Below are 12,540 nucleotides of genomic sequence, written 5' to 3' on the forward strand. Positions count from 1 at the left end.
GCAAGTGTAAGTGTAATATATTTGTTTATCTCTACTGAAACCATAGCATGCTATGTTTGGATTATTTTACATTTATTCACAATGGAAAAAGCAATTTTAAGGATAAATTTAGCATCACTAATGCAGTGGTAGCTCTCATAGTTAGTTTGAACTTTGTTATGAATGGCATCCAACATGCTCATAGTTACAGAAAGAACATGAGGGGAGAGTGATCAGAACTTCAATGATTCAATTCAATGTTACTTTATTGTCACATGTACCCCTGGGTACAGTGAAATGCTTTGTTTTACACACAACCTGGTAAAATCATGCAGCAGACCTCAGCTAGGTAGTACACAGATGTCGCTAGGCAGTACACTAGGCTAGGCAGTGACCTCACTCAGCTCGGCAGTACACAGATGTCGCTAGGCAGTACACTAGGCTAGGCAGTGACCTCAGCTAGGCAGTACACAGATGTCGCTACGTTTGCCACTGACAGAGTTACTGTAGTTCACCGAACAGTCCTATCTATACCTGCTGCCGCACGTGCCAGTAGACCCGCCCCCCACATCTGAAGAAGGGTCTCGACCCAAAACGTCACCCATTCCTTTTCTCCAGAGATGCTGCCTGACCTGCTGAGTTACTCCAGCATTTTGTGTCTACCCCCTTTGTTTTTAGCTGCTATTCCTCCACCAACACTGGGTCCCCCATTGTTCCCCACCCCCTCACCAGCAAGCTCTCTGACAGCCCTCCTGCCTTTTAACACAGTCTGTATACGTTTGCAGCAGTTCATAGAAACATAGAAAATAGGTGCAGGAGGAGGCCATTTGGCCCATCGAGCCAATTCATTGTGATCATGGCTGATCATCTACAATCAGTAACCTGTGCCTGCCTTCTCCCCATATCCCTTGATTCCACTAGCCCCTAGAGCTCTATCTAACTCTCTTTTAAATTCATCCAGTGAATTGGCCTCCACTGCCCTCTGTGGCAGAGAATTCCACAAATTCACAACTCTCTGGGTGATTTTTTTTTTTCTCACCTCAGTTTTCAATGGCCTCCCCTTTACTCTTAGACTGTTGTCCCCTGGTTCTGGACTCCCCCAACATTGGGAACATTTTTCCTGTATCTAGCTTGTCTAGTCCTTTTATATAGGAATAGAATTAGGCCATTTGGCCCATCGAGTCCATTCCGCCATACAATCATGGCTAATCTCTGCCTCCTAATCCCTTTTTCCTGCCTTTTCTCCATAACCCTTGACACCCGTACTAATGAAGAATTTGTCTATCTCTGCCTTAAAAATATCCACTGACTTGGCCTCCACAGTCCTCCGTGGCAATGAGTTCCACAGATTAACTATCTTCTGACTAAAGAAGTTCCTCCTCACATTTCTAAAAGAGCTCTCTTTAATTCTGAGGCTAAGGCCTCTGGTCCTAGACTCTCCTACCCGTGGAAACATCCTTTCCACATCCACTCCATCAATGCCTTTCATTATTCTGTAAGTTTCAATGAGGTCCACTCTCAACCTTCTAAACTCCAGTGAGTACAGGCCCAGTGCTGTCAAACGCTCATCATGTGCTAACTCATTCATTCCTGGAATCATTTCCAGTTGGGTTTTTCAGCTGACCCCATCAGTTGGGGCTTGGCAGCACAATGGAAAGAAGCCTGGGAGGAAGGGCTAATATTTCCCAGTAACCTTGTGCTTGATTTCAACCAACAATTCAATTTGAATTGCATCTTTCAATGTGTTTTTGTCCTGCCTCACGAGATGCAGGATGGGCAATGTACTGAGTGCATTGTTTACACAGGGATATAGAGACCGAGGAGGCCATCGAACCCCAGGCTCCACGTCCATCATGGCTGTACTCCATTCGCCAGTCTGGTCATGTTCATAAGTGATAGGAGCAGAATTAGGCCATTCGGCCCATCAAGTCTATTCCACCATTCAATCATGGCTGATCTATCTCTCCCTCCTAACCCCATTCTCCTGCCTTCTCCCCATAACCCTTAACACCCATACTAATCAAGAATCTATCTATCTATCTCTGCCTTAGAAGGTTTCCACAGCCTTCTGTGGCAATGAATTCCACGGATTCACCACCCTCTAACTAAAGAAATTGCTCCTTATCTCCTTCCTAAAAATCTTTAATTCTTTCATTCTTTAGTCCTTTAATTCTTTAGTCCTTTTATTCTGAGGTTATGACCTCTTTGTCCTAGACTCTCCCATGAGTGGAAACACCCTCTCTGCATCCACTCTATACCATGCCTAAACACACAGGGTATTCCAACCCTCACACAGCGCCGCAGTGGAAAGCACGTGTGGAAATCAGGAACTGCAAGTGCTGGCTTGTAAAAAAAAAAGATAGTGGAAGGTTGAGTCATATAATTTTGCTTCCTTTCACTATCACCCCACATACAGCTTATATAAAACTAACCACGGTGAGATTTAGCATAGCCAACAGCTGTAACAATATTAGTTTGTATTCTTCAGCTGTAACATTACTTGATCTTTTTGTACAAATATGGAAGGTTTTAGCAAGCAGAAGCAAAGTTTGCATAAATGAATAGATTTTCAGAAGCCAGAGAACGTCAACAAGAAATGTGAAATCGCAAGCTATTAGATATGCAATAGAACAAGAACAAGCCCTTCCACCATATGTGACCAGACATAACCCATATCTCTCCATATCCATGTATCTGTCCTAAAACGTTCCATAAATGACATGATCATATCTGCTTCACCACCACCCCCAGCAACATGTTCTATGCACTCCTCACCCTCTGTAAACAAACCTGTTCCACCCATCTCCATCGCCTCTCTCACCTCAATCCTATGCCCCCTACTTTTTGACACTTCCACCCTAGGGAAAAAGGTTCTAACTCTCTCCCCTATCTATGTCAAAGGACTGCAGATGCTGATTTAACAAAAAAAACACGAAGTGCAGGAATAATTGAACAGATTAGGCATGTTCTCTGGAGGTTTAGGGCGGCATAGTGGCGCTGAGTGGAGTTGCTGCCTTACAGCGCTAGAGACCTGGGATCGATCGATCCTGACTACGGGTGCTGTCTGTGTAGAGTTTGTATGGTCTTCCTGTAACCATGTGGGTTTTCTCCGGGTGTTCCAGTTTCCTCCCACACTCCAAAGGTTTGTAGGTTAATTGGCTTTTGTAAATTGCCGCTAGTGTGTAGGATCGAACTAGTGTATGGGGATTGCTAGACTCGGTGGGCTGAAGGGCCTGTTCCATGCTGTACCTCTAAACTAAACTAAACTAAAGGTGATGTTTCGTATTGGAAACCACCTCAGATTTCTACATGCACTTGTTTTTCAGCTTCATGTATCGATGTTGTTACTTGCCCAAAGTACATATTGAGGTTGACATTACATCTGGGCGGAAAATTGTAGACTTTTTTATTTCACAGGAGAAAGATTTTGTGGAATGAAACTTTGGGTTCACTGGTGTTAGGGATTAATTAATTGACTTGTTGAATCAGGGTGTGCGGGAATTATATGCCTTGCCAGTTATGGAGGGAAGGAACGATGGATGGATGGATACACACACACATTTTGAAGTCATGATCGTCTCATTGTGGGTTGTGTACAGCTGGAACAGGGGTTGGGGGTCCCGTACGCAGGGGTCCCGTACTTAGGGGTCCCGTACACAGGGGTCCTCTACACAGGGGTCCTCTACACAGGGGTCCTGTACACAGAGGTCCCGTACACAGGGGTCCTCTACACAGGGGTCCCGTACACAGGGGTCCCGTACACAGGGGTCCTCTACACAGGGGTCCTCTATGCAGGGGTCCCGTACACAGGGGTCCCGTACACAGGGGTCCCGTACACAGGGGTCCCGTACACAGGGGTCCTGTACACATGGGTCCTGTACACAGGGGTCCTCTAAGCAGGGGTCCGTTTCGCTAGTACTTGCTTGCTTCACTGGAAATTTTCATATATTACCGTGTAACATATAAAAACGGAAACAAAGGTGTCCTGGATTATTAGAAGTAACATCCAATAGTCCAGAAATTCTGGAAGTCCAGCACCAACAAAGTCCTGATGGTTCTGAATGACCGTGGTGTTACTGTAAATGTGAACCCATTAGTGGCCAATTAGGAAAAGGGCAGATGCAACGTGACCTGGGTGTCATGGTGCACCAGTCATTGAAAGCAAGCGTGCAGGTGCAGCAGGCAGTGAAGAAAGCGAATGGTATGTTAGCATTCATAGCAAGAGGATTTGAGTATAGGAGCAGGGAGGTTCTGCTGCAGTTGTACAGGGCCTTGGTGAGACCGCACCTGGAGTATTGTGTACAGTTTTGGTCTCCTTATCTGAGGAAAGACATTCTAGCCTTAGAGGGAGTACAGAGAAGGTTCACCAGATTGATCCCTGGGATGGCAGGACTTTCATATGAAGAAAGACTGGATAGACTGAGCTTATACTCACTGAAATTTAGAAGACTGAGGGGGGGATCTTATTGAAACATATAAAATTCTTAAGGGGTTGGAGAGGCTAGATGCGGGAAGATTGTTCCGGATGTTGGGGAAGTCCAGAACCAGGGGTCACAGCTTAAGGATAAGGGGGAAGTCTTTTAGGACCGAGATGAGAAAACATTTCTTCACACAGAGAGTGGTGAGTCTGTGGAATTCTTTGCCACAGAAGGTAGTTGAGGCCAGTTCATTGGCTATATTTAAGAGGGAGTTAGATGTGGCCCTTGTGGCTAAAGGGATCAGGGGGTATGGAGAGAAGGCAGGTACAGGTTACTGAGCTGGATGATCAGCCATGATCATATTGAATGGCGGTGCAGGCTCGAAGGGCCGAATGGCCTACTCCTGCACCTATTTTCTATGTTTCTATGTTTCTAACCCTGTACTTGGTGGTGACTGGCTTGGTGCGGTGACAATAGACAATAGGTGCAGGAGGAGGCCATTCGGCCCTTCGAGCCAGCACCGCCATTCAATGTGATCATGGCTGATCATTCTCAATCAGTACCCCGTTCCTGCCTTCTCCCGATACCCCCTGACTCCGCTATCCTTAAGAGCTCTACCTAGCTCTCTCTTGAAAGCTTTCAGAGAATTGGCCTCCACTGCCTTCTGAGGCAGAGAATTCCACAGATTCACAACTCTCTGACTGAAAAAGTTTTTCCACATCTCTGTTCTAAATAGCCTACCCCTTATTCTTAAACTGTGGGCCCTGGTTCTGGACTCCCCCAACATTGGGAACATGTTTCCTGCCTCTAACTTGTCCAACCCCTTAATAATCTTATATGTTTCAATAAGATACCCTCTCATCCTTCTAAATTCCAGTGTAGACAAGCCTAGTCACTCCAGTCTTTCAACATACGACAGTCCCGCCATTCCGGGAATTAACCTAGTAAACCTACGCTGCACGCCCTCAATAGCAAGAATATCCTTCCTCAAATTTGGAGACCAAAACTGCACACAGTATCCAGGTGCGGTCTCACCAGGGTCCTGTACAACTGTAGAAGGACCTCTTTGCTCCTATACTCAACTCCTCTTGTTATGAAGGCCAACATTCCATTGGCTTTCTTTACTGCCTGCTGTACCTGCATGCTTCCTTTCAGTGACTGATGCACTAGGACACCCAGATCACGTTGTACTTCCCTTTTTCCTAACTTGACACCATTCAGATAATAATCTGCCTTCCTATTCTTACCACCAAAGTGGATAACCTCACACTTATCCACATTAAACTGCATCTGCCATGCATCCGCCCACTCACACAGCGTGTCCAAGTCACCCTGCAACATAGCATCTTCCTCACAGTTCACACTACCACCCAGCTTTGTGTCATCTGCAAATTTGCTAATGTTACTTTTAATCCCTTCATCCAAGTCATTAATGTATATTGTAAATAGCTGCGGTCCCAGCACCGAGCCTTACGGTACCCCACTAGTCACTGCCTGCCTTTCTGAAAGGGACCCATTTATCCCCACTCTTTGCTTTCTGTCTGTCAACCAACTGGCTTGGTGTGGTGACTGTCTTGGTGTGGTGACTGTCTTGGTGTGGTGACTGGCTTGGTGTGGTGACTGGCTTGGTGTGGTGACTGTCTTGGTGTGGTGACTGGCTTGGTGTGGTGACTGGCTTGGTGTGGTGATGACTGTGTTATAAGTGTTGCCTCACTCCCGAGCTCATGGTACCGTTTGGAATGATGCTGAGACTGAAACAATACTCTGCAAAACTCGGATAAGAAATAATTTATTTGAGGTTTCAGGTCGAGACCATTCTTCAGTCTGAAGAAGGGTCCCAACGGGAAACACCACCTATTCTCCAGAGTTCAGAACCGATGTTCTCCAGAGATGCTGCCTCACCTGCTAAGTTACTCCAGCATTTTGTGTTGATTTCTGCCAACCAGCATCTACTCTTCCTTGTCTCTACATAAGAAACAATTTATGTTATATCTTTTGTAACTTTGAGTGCCTAAATAATCTCTGAATGAGGTCATCACACCCCTGATTTAACCCCTCAGCGCAGCGTTCGATACAGTGGACCACACCATCCTTATTGACCGTCTCCGGTACGCGGTTGGCATTGATGGCACTGCCCTGAGCTGGTTCGCTTCGTACCTCAAAGATAGGAGTTTCGCCATCAACATAGGCAGTTATTCCTCTGCTCCAGCTAGCCTCTCCTGCGGAGTTCCACAAGGCTCCATCCTAGGCCCCATTCTCTTCTCTCTATACATGCTCCCCCTTGGCCAAATCATTCAAAGGCATGGCATTTCTTTCCACTGCTATGCCGATGACACTCAGCTTTACCTCCCCCTGAAACCCAACAACCAGTCAAATTTAAACAGCCTCTTACACTGCCTTGAGGACATAAAATGTTGGATGGCACAGAACTTCCTCCAATTAAATGAGAGCAAGTCTGAGGTCATCCTATTCGGCCCCCCCGACTCCATCAAATCGATAACAGGCAGTCTTGGAAGTCTATCCTGCCTAGTCAAACCGCATGTCAAAAACCTCGGCATGATATTTGACTCTGCATTAAAATTTGATAAGCAAGTCAACGCTGTGGTAAAAGCCAGCTTCTTCCAACTTCGAATCATAGCTAAAATCAAACCTTTCCTCCAATTCGACGACACAGAAAAAATCATTCACGCTTTCATTTCCTCCCGCCTAGACTACTGCAACTCCCTATACACTGGGATCAGCCAATCTTCCCTGTCCCGCCTGCAACTGGTCCAAAACGCCGCAGCGAGACTCCTGACGGGTACCCGTAAAAGGGACCACATCACCCCGATTCTGGCCTCTCTCCACTGGCTCCCTGTACGGTACAGAATCAACTTCAAGCTCCTCCTATTCACGTATAAAGCCCTAAATGGACATTCTCCCCCCCTACATCAAAAATCTTCTAACCCCCCTCTCTAACTTCAGGTCCCTCAGCTCGGCCGACTTGGGGCTACTCACTATCCCGCGGTCTAGGCTTAAGCTCAGGGGTGACCGCGCTTTTGCGGTTGCAGCTCCTAGACTGTGGAACAGCATCCCTCTCCCCATCAGAACTGCCCCCTCCATCGACTCCTTTAAGTCCAGGCTCAAAACCTATTTCTACTCCCTAGCGTCTGAGGCTCATTGAGGAGGCGCTGTGAACTGTTTGCGTGCTACTGTATGTTTCTTTTTTTTTTCCTTAGTACCTAATCAGATGTACAGCACTTTGGTCAACGTGGGTTGTTTTTAAATGTGCTATACAAATAAAATTGACTTGCCTTGACTTGACTGATTTGTTTTACTGAACAAATGTTGTTTTGCCTAATCCATATTGTGAAAGAGCGAGCAAAAGCTAAGTTTTCTAACCTTAATGGATTTAATATTTTTCTTGGTTATTGTGTACATTTTAATATCCCAAAATGCATCTTTTATATGGTCAATATTGTAACAGTCATAGAATAAGATATGAGTAATGGACTCCCTCTGTACAGTAGTATGTTTTAGGTGGTGTAAGTAAATAACTGCAGATGCTGGTACAAATCGAAGGTACTACCCGAAACGTCACCTATTCCTTCCCTCCTGAGATGCTGCCTGACCTGCTGAGTTATTCCAGCATTTTGTGAATAAATACCTTCCAGTAGTTTGTTTTAAATACATTGTTGAGAGTAAATATTTTGGCACCCAGCTACATCTTCCGATCAACAGCTTTTTATTATGATTTGATGACTTGGATAAAGAACAGAATGTAAAACACAGAGAATGTGAAGAGTGATTGAACAATGAAAAGTAAATGGAAATTGTTAGAAAATGTGAGGTCATCTACTTTGGAAGGCAAAATGATCAATTAATTTATTATTTAAAGTGACGCAGTACAAAGTCCTAGCATATGAAATACTAAATTAGCCTGCAGTTAAAGCAAACAATTAGAATGACTAATGAAATGTTGGCCTTTATTGCAGGGAGTATAGAATATAAAAGTAGATACATTTTGAAGAGACCACACTGCGAGAAAACGTTGTTTTGTGCTATCCAGGCAGATCATACCATAACGAGATCAATCATACCATACCTGAGTACAGTAGATAGTGAAGAGAATATAAACAGAGTGCAGAATGTAGTGTTGGAGCTACAGAGAAAGTGCAGTTTAAAAAAAGTTCAAGGGTCACAACCGGGTAGATTGGTGGATTGGAAATACATCAGTTGAGTCATTGGTTTGCTTTCTTCATTGTCGTGCTAATGTGGGTGGACCATGATTCATTGTTGGTGATATTAACTCCAAGGAACTTAAAGCTCTCAACCATTTCCACTTCAGCACCATTGATACAAATTAGGGCAGATACTCCACCTCGCTTCCTGAAGTCAATGAGCAGCTCCTTCCCACAGCTGACATTGAGGGTGAACTTTCCCCAACACCAGACAACTGGTCTCTATCTCCTTCCTGGAGTCTGTCTCGTCTTTGTTTGAGATCCAGCTCACTACAATGGTGTCAAATAGAGTAAGCAGATTGATTGAGGAGGTTGTTTTGCTGCCAATTCTGACTGTGTCTATGTTTAAGGAAGATTGTACTTGCTTTGGAGGCAGTGCACAGAAGATTCATTGGATTAGTTTTAAGTCTTAGTTTTAGAGATACAGCATGGAAACAGGCCTACCGAGTCTGCCGACCAGCGATCCCCGCACTCTAACACTATCCTACACACACTTGGACAATTTACATTTATACCGCTCCAATTAACTTACAAACCTGTACGTCGTTAGAGTGTGGGAGGAAACTGGAGCACCCGGAGAAAACCCACGCAGGCAATAGACAATAGACAATGGGTGCAGGAGTAGGCCATTCAGCCCTTCGAGCCAGCACCACCATTCAATGTGATCATGGCTAATCGTTCTCAATCAGTACCCCCGTTCCTGCCTTCTCCCCATATCCCCTGACTCCGCTATCCTTAAGAGTTCTATCCAGCTCTCTCTTGAATGCATTCAGAGAATTGGCCTCCACTGCCTTCTGAGGCAGAGAATTCCACAGATTTACAACTCTGACTGAAAAAGTTTTTCCTCATCTCCGTTCTAAATGGCCTACCCCTTATTCTTAAACTGTGGCCCCTGGTTCTGGACTCCCCCAACAGGCCACGGGGAGAACGTACAGACTCCGTACAGATAAATGCCCTTAGTCAAGATCAAACCCGGGTCTCTGGTGCTGTGAGGCAGCAACTCTATGCTCATATCATATCATATACATACAGCCGGAAACAGGCCTTTTCGGCCCTCCAAGTCCGTGACACAATGCCGATCCTAGATTGTTTCAAACAATGAAGGGGCTGCCACATGAGTTTGGCCAATGCTCATTAGAGAATAGAAGCATGAGGTGAAGCAGTCATTGTCATGATGGATTTTCCCCAGCTGGGATCTCTGAACTTGTCAGAAGTAATTTCAGAAGAAGGGATGGCCCATTTCAGGTGGAGATGACAAGAAATCCCACCATAATTCCATCCAAACTCCTGCGCCTTAGACTTGGCAACTCCTCTGCAACTCCTTAGTGTTTACCTTCCTGACCCATGGACCACAATCAGTCAGAATAGGCAGCAAAACAACCCCTTCAATAAATTTGCTTACTCTATTTGACACCATTGTAGTGAGCTGGATCTCAAACAAAGACGAGACAGACTCCAGGAAGGAGATAGAGACCAGTTGTCTGGTGTTGGGACAAGTTCACCCTCAATGTCAGCTGTGGGAAGGAGCTGCTCATTGACTTCAGGAAGCGAGGTGGAGTATCTGCCCTAATTTGTATCAATGGTGCTGAAGTGGAAATGGTTGAGAGCTTTAAGTTCCTCAGAGTTAATATCACCAACAATGAATCATGGTTCACCCACATTAGCACGACAACCAAGAAAGCAAACCAATGCCTCAACTGATGTATTTCCAATCCACCAATCTACCCTGTTGTGACTCTTGAACTTTTTAAAAACTGCACTTTCTCTGTAGCTCCAACACTACATTCTGCACTCTGTTTATATTCTCTTCACTATCTACTGTACTCAGGTATGGTATGATTGATCTCGTTATGGTATGATCTGCCTGGATAGCACAAAACAACGTTTTTCACTGTATCTCAGTACATGTGACATTATGACATAAATTCCTCCTCGAAGAAGGGCAAGGAAATAAATGCAATAGATATAAACGTACCTCGGGATAAGTAATGATGCTTCTTGTCGAGGTGAATGTCGGTCACACACTCTTGCCAGCACTTGGAGTCCTCTAGTGTACAAGCAAGGAAGTGCATTGTACTTATTCAAAGGAGTAAGTCTTATGAATCTGATTGATTTTTTATGAAGAAGTAAGCAAATAGATGAATGAGGGCAAAGCCAGTGCCGGACTTCAGCAAGTCATTTGACAAGGTTCCACATGGTAGGCTATTCTGGAAGGTTAGATCAGATTGCATGAGATCCAGGTAGACCTAGTCGATTGGACAGAGAATTGGCTCCATGGAAGGACGCCGATGCTGATGGTGGAAGGTTGCTTCTCGGACTGGAGGCCTGTGACTAGTGGTGTGCCTCAGGGTTCGGTGCTGGGCCCGTTACTGTTTGTCATCTACATCAATGATTTGGATTGGCAAGATTAACAAGTTTGCTGATGGTACAAAAGTGGGTTGTTTTGCAGATAGTGAAGATGGTTGTGAAAAATTGCAGCAGGATCTTGATCGATTGGCCGGGTGGGCCGAGGAATGGTTAATGGAATTTAATACAGAAAAATGTGAGGTGTTGCATTTTGAGAAGTCTAACTTGGGCAGGACCTACACAGTGAATGGTAGGCCTCTGGGAAGTGTTGTAGAGCAGAGGGATCTAGGAGTGCTGTTGCATGGTTCCTTGAAGGTTGAGTCGCAGGTACTCTAGATAAGGTGGTCAAAAAGGCTTTTGGTACATTGACCTTCATCAGTCAGAGTATTGAGTATACAGTATTAGCTGGGAGGTCAGGTCGCAATTGTTTAAGACGTTTGTGAGACTACATTTAGAGTATGTTCAGTTCTGGCCACCATGTTATAGGAAAGATGTTGTCAAGCTGGAAAGGGTACAGGGAAGATTTACGAGGATGTTGCCAGGATTAGAGGGTCTGAACTACAGGGAGAGGTTGAGCAGGCTGGGTCTCTATTCCCTGAAGTGCATGAGGGTGAGGGGTGATCTTACAGAGGTGTACAAGATCATGAGAGGAATAGATTGGGTAGATGCACAGATTTTTTTACCCAGAGTAGGGGAATTATGAAATGGAAGAAAAAGGTTTAAGGTGAGAGGAGAATGATTTAATAGGAACCCAAGGAGCAATTTTCTCACCCAGTAGGATCTTGATCGATTGGCCCGGTGGGCTGAGGAATGGTTGATGGTATTTAATACAGAGAAATGTGAGGTGTTGCATTTGAAAAGTCTAACTTGGGCAGGACCTACACAGTGAATGGTAGGCCTCTGGGGAGTGTTGTAGAGCAGAGGGATCTGGAACGAGCTGCCAGCGGACTTGGTAGAGCCAGGTACTATAACAACATTTAAAAGACATTTGGACAAGTGGCAGGAGTGGAAAGGTTTAGAGGGATGCAGCAGGTGGAACTAGTGTTGGTGGACAAGTTGGGCTGAAGGACCTGTTGCTGTGCTCTTTGACTCCACTGAGCTGCCCTTTGTACTCACACATTTGAACAATGCCAATGTATTGTACATGATCGTGGAGTAACTTTATACCCTTGTGTTACTGAGAGTTAGTTATCATTATAAAATCATTATTTGGGTAATTAAATAGTCTGCTGACAAGTCGACTGCTTATTGACACTGCTCCTGGATCAATTAAATTCAAACATAGAAGGAGTACAGACAGATTTGCACTTGTATAAATCTTGCCAATCTTCAGTCTGAAGAAGGGTCTCGACCCGAAACGTCACCCATTCCTTCCTCTACCCGAGATGCTGCCTGACCTGCTGAGTTACTCCAGCAATTGCCAATCTTCACATTGCCTCAGGAAAGCAGCAAACACAATCAAAGGCTTGGTGTTTCTTCTCCCCGCTCCCATCAGGCAGAAGTTATATGATCTTGAAAGCGGGGCACCACCAGACTCAGGAACAGCTTCCTCCCTCTGTTATCAGGCTTCTGAACGG

The sequence above is a fragment of the Rhinoraja longicauda genome, chromosome 31 (genome assembly GCF_053455715.1).
Source record: "Rhinoraja longicauda isolate Sanriku21f chromosome 31, sRhiLon1.1, whole genome shotgun sequence".
NCBI lineage: Eukaryota > Metazoa > Chordata > Chondrichthyes > Rajiformes > Arhynchobatidae > Rhinoraja > Rhinoraja longicauda.